The sequence below is a fragment of the Ananas comosus genome, unplaced genomic scaffold (genome assembly GCF_001540865.1).
Source record: "Ananas comosus cultivar F153 unplaced genomic scaffold, ASM154086v1, whole genome shotgun sequence".
Classification (NCBI taxonomy): domain Eukaryota; kingdom Viridiplantae; phylum Streptophyta; class Magnoliopsida; order Poales; family Bromeliaceae; genus Ananas; species Ananas comosus.
Genome location: NW_017891652.1, coordinates 1 through 8,034, shown reverse-complemented (window position 1 = coordinate 8,034; position 8,034 = coordinate 1). Strand labels below are relative to the sequence as shown.

General features: G+C 44.9%; 1 long non-coding RNA gene across 1 annotated transcript; it reads left to right on the top strand.

The window, feature by feature from the left end:
- The first annotated feature begins 4,470 nt into the window (after nucleotides 1–4,470).
- Nucleotides 4,471–5,879, top strand: LOC109705047. Its single transcript, XR_002214594.1, has 2 exons — nucleotides 4,471–4,608; nucleotides 5,601–5,879. It is a non-coding gene; the product is annotated as an uncharacterized LOC109705047 (long non-coding RNA).
- Nucleotides 5,880–8,034: the final 2,155 nt, after the last annotated feature.

Below are 8,034 nucleotides of genomic sequence, written 5' to 3'. Positions count from 1 at the left end.
CTCTCTCGTACTCGGCCACGGTCTGATCCCCCTGGCGCATCTCTCGCAGATCCTGCTCCATCTTCCTCTTAACGCTGACGGGAAAGTAGTGCTCTAACAAGAGTTCCTTGAACCTCTTCCAAGAAATCGCTGCAAGGTCGGTGTTGGGGTTATCCTGGATATCCAACCACCAACTATAGGCCTCGCCGTCCAGGTGATGAGTGGCGAGCCAAACTCTATCTCTTTCTTCCACAAAGGTATCGCGGAATAACTTCTCCATGTGCATCAACCACTTCTCTACGATCCAGTGGTCGGCTCTCTCTCCATCGAAGATCCTGGGGCTACACCTCCTAAACTCATTGAGGCGATCCATGAGCCGTTCCCGCTCCACTCCCTCAACCATCACGGGGAAAACTGCCCCTGCCAACGGCACCTGAGCTGGTGGTGCCGCAATAACCTCCTCCCGAGGTGCTACCGCCGGTGTCGTCCGCGAAGTGTCGAGTGCAGGGGACGACACCCTGGGCGCAACAACCTCTACCGGCGCGGGTGGTGTAGGGACCTGAGCCTCCCTGGCAGCCGCCTGTTGCAGTAGAAGATCCTCCAGGCGCTTCATCCGTGACTCCTGCCGGCGCGCCGCATCTGCCTGCTGCTGAGCCGCCGCCGCCTGCTGGGTAACTAAATCGGTGAGGGCCGCAAGCTGGCTCCTCAACTCACGGACCTCGCCGGATCCGGAGGTAGCGGATGTCTCCACTTCCTCAAAAGTTGCCGCGTTGTCCGCTCCAACAGACTTAGAGCGTGTAATCGGCATTATCACTACAACATTATAAAAGCGTAAGTTAATAAAACCCACGCTATCGCAACCCCGCTCAACTAACAAATACCCAAATCATGCGAAAGTAAGGAAGTGTCCTTTACTACTAACTCCCGATGTTACGTTGTCGGCCGCCAACGTAACCTTCCACGAAGTTAGAAGCTATACACTCCGATCAAACTCTAGCTTTTTAGAGTTATATCAATACCCAATCACAATACTTTCGCTCCCAAATCAATAGACCTCGTCTCTCACGAGCCTATTTTCTATAGTCCAACCGGCCTAAGGTTTGCTAGGTCCACTAAGACTCAACCCTAGGCTCTGATACCAAATTAATCTGTCACGCCCCGGGACCCGGCCTAGGCCCGCCCGGTGCGTATCCAGACCCGCCATATGCCTACACATATAAGGCGTCTACAACAATAGCGAATAAATGAACAACAAATAGAGTGTATCTAAAGATATCAGAGCAAGTATACAGCTAAGTTCTAACAACAGGTAGAAACAAGGGAAACTAAACCACCAAGGCAAAACGTAAAATAATACATCACAAGTCTCAAGCTACATATAAGGGGTGGTCTCTACAAAAATGGTACAAGTCTCTCAACCTCTCCAAACAAAACTCAGAAGAGAGGTAGACCACCTATCGTCGAATTCCTCGCTAGCTAACTCGAGGCGATTCCTTTCCCGCGATCCCGAGCCTCTCCCGGGGTGGAAGGCTCTGAAAGAAAACATAAAACAGGGGGCGTGAGAACTATAATTTATAGTTCCCAGTGGGCAATTACTGACCTTAGCAAAATGCACCACTAGGCCCAAGTCATGAGCAAATATAGAAAATGAAATAACAACTGCGAAAATAAAAGCATATAAAGAAATGCTATACTGCTATGCCACAAGTATATATGATAAGAACATGGAGTACATCTACTCTATCCTAATCCAATATGCCAATACATACATACTATGTTCTATCACGGCTACCAAGTATGCTATGATGCAACAAGTAATACTATCACGTCCAAATGTCCAATATTATGCTAAAAGCATGTCCAAGTAAACCAACTACTAAGCCTATCTAGTAGTGATTATTATACACCAGTTTAATGTCATTGTTCAATCTTATTTTAGGACCTACACAAGTGTAGTCCGGCTTGTGCCGCCTAGCTGCTTGTGGTAGCCCATCATTCCACGCTAGGAATGAGTCTGTCCCACACGACCCTACAGGCGCCTCGCCGCCTAGCTGCCCGTGGTAGCTCATCATCCCACGCTGGAATGAGGCTGTCCCACGCGACCCTACAGGCGTCTCAATCCCGCACGCGCGAACTGCGTCGCAAAGGCCAACTCCGGAGTGCCGGCTTGTAGGGAGCGACCCTCACAAGCATGTACGAATGAGCACAAATGGCAAGCAAGCATAGTCATCATGTCACGGATCTCGTCATCATGTCTCTAACATAGAATAACCACTAGTAACCCCAAGGGTCTAGTCTATGTCTCGAAGTGAAGTTCCAACATTCACTAAGTCTAGTGCCTCTTTAGGACACTAGAACATTACTATATCCAAGCATGTTCCAATTTTCATGCCTCTTTATGGCATTATTTACTAGGTTCATACAAGTCCCAAACTCAATGTCGCTTTATGACATTAGCTTAATATACCAATTCCAAGCCCAATGCCTCTTTATGACATTAGCTTACCCTATCAATAATAGGTTAATACGCATGCTCTCTAACATGATCTCACATTGCTAATATGTACTTAGCATGTATTCCACAATGCATATAAATATTAACATGCATCTATCCACTAACATATGGTTTCGATGCGTCCGTATGCAACTATCAACATAGCGTAATTCTCATAATGCTACATGCATATACTTTCCAATGCAACTACCAACTTAGCATAATTCTCATAATATTAACATGCACATGAAATTCACATATCATTCAAGTTTACTGCCTCTCTATAACATTACTTTGTTAGGCTCAATCATAGCTCAAGCTCGATGTCGCATTACGACATTAGCTCCCTAACTCACAAGTTATTCAAGTCCGAAGCCACTTTATGGCCTAATGCAATCTCCTATGTCCAATGAGATTTATGTCCAAGACATATTACATTTGCCATGTCTAATATATGGAGTATGATTCCAAGTCCCAATTAGAATGTTAAACCCATGCGTAGATCTCACTTGCAAGCTCTCTACCACATAGAGATCCGAAAATGCATTGTATATAACATGTGCATTTATACTTGTCATATTCGCTAAATGCAATACGATCCAAAACCACAATTAAGAATGCTATCCATAGGGCAATGCCCAACACGAAAACTCTCTACTATATAGAGGTCCGAAAATGTATTGTATATAACATAAGCATTTCAAGCATTCTAAAATTCACCAATAATGCATCTATCATGAAAATGCGTGATTTTCTATTTTACGATAATTAAATCCACATAAATGAGATTTTCTCATTTGTAGCGAGGTCAAACCCACCGAGAACTCCACGCGACCCTTCGTGCCCCCAACTCTCTTAGCTCCAAGACTTTAGGTGATGTCACGATGCTACGATTCCGATTTCATGATTTTTGGAAGCTTACGCCGCGAGCTGCGGCAATCTGTACCGAAATCGGCCTTTTCTTCAATATCTTCGCGTAGCCTCGTCGTATCGCCGAACCGACTTCGCCAGCGTGTCAGAAAACCTAGCAATTAGGTTTATACAGGCTCAATTTAGATCGAACCCTCACATATTGCAAAATCCCATTTTTGAGCCCTAACATACAATTACCTCCAAATAATCCAAATTAAATGGAGCAACATGCTAAGAATGCTCATTAGAGGCTACTAGAACACTTAAAGCTAAGGATTAAGACAAATCCCAATAGCTTACCCCAAAGTGAACACCGAGACGGAAGAACGCCGCTCCAACGAGCGCACGAAAGCTCGATCCGTCGCTCCAAACGCGTTCGCAAGCTCGCTCTCCGCCAACGCCGTGAATTTGGGCGAAAGAACTAGAGAGATGAGAGAGATATTTAGAGAGAGAAAAGGGAGGGTTTCTCTCACTACACCATGAACGTGTGGTGTGGGGGTGGTGGTGGTGGCTGTGAAGAAGAAGAAGAAGCCTAGAAGCTTCTACTTATAGTCAACATCCCAATAGTAGCATACACTATTCACATCAGGCAGTTCGAAATCTGATATCTTTCGCCGGAGCCCTCTGAAAATCCGTTTCAGTTCAAATTTGACAGTTATGTTCGGTTTTGCTTAACTTGACGAGAAAAAATTTAATCTTTCAGTTTCGACCCCGTTTGGTCACCGAAAGCTGTACCGAACTATAATCTTTATCAGATAACTGTCGGATTTTATTTTCCACCTTCTGGGTGTCAGAATGATATGAAACTTTAAATCTAGACTCATAAAAATAATTCTGACTTATCCTCCAGTTTTCAGAATTTTCTGACACTGTGCATTTTCTGTTAAAATAACAGCCTCGATTCACACAGAAAATTCAAAATCTTCTGTTCTCGCTCCGATTTCCGCACGAGCCGTCCCCGACTTATATTTTACTTCTATAAGTCCAATAAAAATAGTATCTCACACTATTTTTATTTATACCCTTATTTTAAAATCCGGTATGCTACAGAAACCTAATTGTTATATCTCCGAACGCGTAGGAAGTGACGGTTCGTCAATTCGTTGAGCGGGTGCGACGTTCCGGCTGAAACAAGTGCTAAAAGGTCCGTTTTGGCCGAGGAGCCGAGGCGGCGTGCAAAGACCGCGGAGACAAGTTTTCTAACCTTGCGGCGTTACCAAAAGGTGGGTGGTGACCATCCCGAAGCAGCCGGGATACTTTCTATGTTTAGGTTCTTATATAATGATCAAATTGCATCTTGCACATATTGCATATAGGGCTAAATGATTGATGTTATTGCTTATACTTGCATGCTAGTTGTAATATGATATGATAAGATGGTTTGGTTCATGATTCTAGTATGCATGAGAATGATATGATAGTTAACCCTATATGTGATGATTGATGTTTAAGTAAATAAAGAACCTAGTATGATAAAAAACTAGTGTTGATAATGAGTCAAATTGACGAGTGGCATCTAGTAGTAGACAACTATGAAGAGTGGCATATAATTGTTGACAACCTATGATATGAGAACCTTAGTGTAATTAGAAACACTATGAGATTGGGTACAAACCACCTTGATTCCATGATGAGATTACCCTCATAGGGTAGGATGTTGTTGTTCGTGAGATTTGATTACGCTCACATAGCCTGTCTGCGCTTGTTGGGGTCGCTCCCCTCAAGCTGTGCGCTCCGGAGTTTTGTCACTAGAGGGGCAGCCGCTTGCTGCCCGGATAGCCGCTAGCTGTCCGCAGGCGGTCTCGGGGGATAGTTCAGTGAGACTTTTCCCTATGAGACTTACACGTGTGATGTTGTAGTGAACCCCGAGTTCACAAGAGATTTGGTTACCTATTGAGTCATACTCATTATTGTTGTTCATGATAGTTGCTTACATAGCCTTTATTATTGTTCATGATAGCTAGTTTACATAGCTTATTGTTGTTCATAGTAGCTTACTTGCTCAGCTTTACTTATTGTTCATGCATGCATGTTATCGGATTGAGGCATAGCTAGACGTACCTACTCTACTTACCTGCTTTCGTTCCCGCATAGCTTTATATATATTGTATATATATCTCTCTATGCCTGCTTAGACCTAGTGGGTAGATCGGTGGAGTCGGCGGCCGAACCCACTGGGAACTAAGGAAGTTAGTTCTCACACCCCACATTACAGGTACTAGTTCGAGTATTCCCAGCGAGCGGGAGGATCGTGGCAAGGGCTTAGCGCCCTAGCGGTGTCGGTTGATAGTTTGCTTCCTATATTGCATTAGTCCTACCCTATGTTTACATTTTGAGAGTAGATGATGTATAGGGTGAGGTTTGAGAGGATGTATGTATTTACATTTTGAAAAAGAATGCAAGTTGTATTAAATGGGTAAAGTTTAATGATGTTAAAAGAGGTTAATGTATCAAAGTTTTATGTTTAAATAGTTAAGTTTATCTCTCTTTTGTATACTTGTATGTTACTTACTCGTATCGCTTGCTCTCGTTTGTATTAGCACTGTTTGTGCTCTCGTCGTCGTGGTTGATTGTGTATGTTTACAAGTTGATTGTTCCTGGGGACTTGTTGTACACAATCTCGTTGTGAGCCTAGGGCGGACAAGGGAGGTTCTGTCCGTTCGGCCTCACACCCGCCGCGCCCGAACCGCGCCAAATTGGTAGCGGGATTGGGGCGGGGCGTGACACTCGCGGTAGAGATAGAAGTGGCGAAATGACTCTCAGAGCAATTTTGAATAGTAAATTGCGAGAGTTGAGTCGTGATGCTTATGGGAACACCCGAGTGGTCCGAAAATTTCGGATGTCATTCCGGTAGATCGAACAGTGAAAGTAGCATCACTGTTGAGAGAACGGTCGATTAGTGGCCAAGTCTGAGCACGTGGGCCTAGTAGTACCTCAAGGTGAGGTAGGCGGTTGTGCTCGTGCGATCGGCGAGCATCGGCAAGATTGCCTAATGCTGGATTTCGTGTGGAACGCCGTAGAGGCGTAGAGCGCTCGAATGTAGATACCCGTAGAGTGCGGATGTGGATTCAGCTGGGAGAGTGTATTGGCAGTAGCACTTGAGCATTGCTAGGTGTGAAGCGTGCCATGGATCACTCGTGGGACTGGTGACTCGCATTAGGTGCATAGTAGCCGGTAGTGATACGTGCGACTCGGTAGAGTATGTCGTGTAGGACGACGACGGTGGGTAGTACTTGGAGACGACCCGTGCCTGGACCATTAGTGGACTGTGGAGCCTGGGCCCTTTGGGCAGGCGCAGTCAGCTGTGAGTGACAGCGGCCCGATACCTACAGGTAGAGCAGAGTTCTGGTCAGGACGGTAGTCCGAGCTTAGACCCGGGAGCGTGGAATACTACGTGATAGATTGTGTGACCGATGGTACACCGAGTATAATTGTGACCCAACCCAAGGACTTGACGTGGTTTGGGGTCTTAGTTGCTCCTGGTTGGAGTGTGTGCGAATTTCCAAGTGAGAATTTCGCCCGAGCATGATTGGGTCTGCATTTGCGAGTGAGAGACGCTGCGTATTGAGACAGGTTTAGGTGGTAGGCCTACGTAGGATTGGTGGCCTATGGTCTACCTGTGGAGACCGAAGAAAGCGATTTGGCAGATAGCCTTATCGAGGAATTCGACTCGAATTCACGAACGAAGCGTTCGCGTGAGCTCGTTGCGAAAATAGTTTGATGTTAATCGTGGCATGTGGTATCAGATGATGAAGTGCTCTTGGTGAGACCTTGAGCGAGTAGTAAGCCACGTGGACTTGGAGGATTGGAATTGGGGATGTGCTAAGATAGGCCATCTCACGTTAACGTTTAGGGTCAGTGCTAAATTAGAGCACTCACGACGGAGCGATGCACCGGTGATATTGCTTCTAAGCAATGTCGGTGATCGAATTGGAATGTATTCCCAAAAGGGAAGGCCAGTGCAAAGAAGAGTTCTTTGTGTACCGAGTGGCGAGTGGTGTTGGAGCGCGTAGAGTGGTCGAGTACCGACTTGCGCTGCCACTATGGCTTGCAAGACCCGTGATGCACGTTTGTATCACACCTTGCAAATGCGTTTAAGATTAAACCCACGTCCTTTAGTATGAGCCGCTTCTGGAATCACAATTGTGTGAAGCCGCTTTGGAGTGGGAGAATGAGTTGGTACCCTCAATTGCTCATGGAGCTGAATTGAGGCGTGGTTTGAATTTCGCGGACGAAATTCTTTTAAGGGGTGGAGAATGTAACATACCAGATTTCGGTATAAAAATAAAAATAAATAAAAATAGTGTAAGAAACTATTTTTATTGGATTTATAGAAGTAAAACATAAGTCAGAAGTGACTTGTGCTGAAATCGGAATTAAAACAGAAGATTTAGAATTTTCTGTTGGAAACGGGACAGATAAATTAGCAGAAAATGCACAGTCTCAGAAAATTATGAAAATTGGCAGAGATGTCAGAAATATTTTTATGAGGCTAGATTTAAGGTTTCATATTTTTCTGACACCCGTAGAGTGAGAAGTAAAATCCGACAGTTATCTGATAAAGATTACAGTTCGGTACAGTTTCAGTGACCAAACGGGGTCGAAACTGAACCAGCGATCGTCAGCTTGTTAAGTTAAGTAAAACCGAA